The following is a 590-nucleotide window of genomic DNA, read 5'->3' on the forward strand; positions in this document are numbered from 1 at the left end:
CTGGTCTAGATTCTGGACTCTGGGACCTGGTGCTGGTCTAGATTCTGGACTCTGCCCTTTGGGACCTGGTGCTGGTCTGGATTCTGGACTCTGGCCTGTGGGACCTGATGGTGGTCTAGATTCAGGACTCTGGGACCTGATGCTGGTCTAGGTTCAGGACTGTGGGACCTGGTGCTGGTCTAGGTTCAGGACTGTGGGACCTGGTGCTGGTCTAGGTTCAGGACTGTGGGACCTGGTGCTGGTCTAGATTCAGGACTGTGGGACCTGGTGCTGGTCTAGATTCTGGACTGTGGGACCTGGTGCTGGTCTAGATTCTGGACTCTGGGACCTGGTCCTGGTCTAGATTCTGGACTCTCACAGTGAAAGTTTTTCTCTGATGTTTTCAACCAGAGAATCAAAGAACAGAATCAGCAGCTCAGTTTCTGCTTCTTTGTTTTTGGATTAAAAATAAAAATCTTGTTTCTGTTTCTGAACTTTTATTGATCGTGTGTGAATTTAAATTGTTGTTGTGACTTTATGACTCATTAATAAAAACCTCCTCATTAACATGAACATCCTCCATGTCCATGTTTAAAGTGAGCAACTCTTCA

At 46.9% G+C, this 590-nt stretch overlaps 1 long non-coding RNA gene across 1 annotated transcript in view; it reads left to right on the forward strand.

Annotated features, from left to right (window-relative positions):
* Nucleotides 1-590, forward strand: part of LOC147817164 (uncharacterized) — a 39,899-nt gene that overhangs the window by 31,134 nt on the left and 8,175 nt on the right. The window lies entirely within an intron of this gene.

The sequence above is a fragment of the Seriola lalandi genome, unplaced genomic scaffold (assembly GCF_002814215.2).
Source record: "Seriola lalandi dorsalis isolate HSWRI2012SDOR001 ecotype SW California unplaced genomic scaffold, Sedor1 jcf7180002055009, whole genome shotgun sequence".
NCBI lineage: Eukaryota > Metazoa > Chordata > Actinopteri > Carangiformes > Carangidae > Seriola > Seriola lalandi.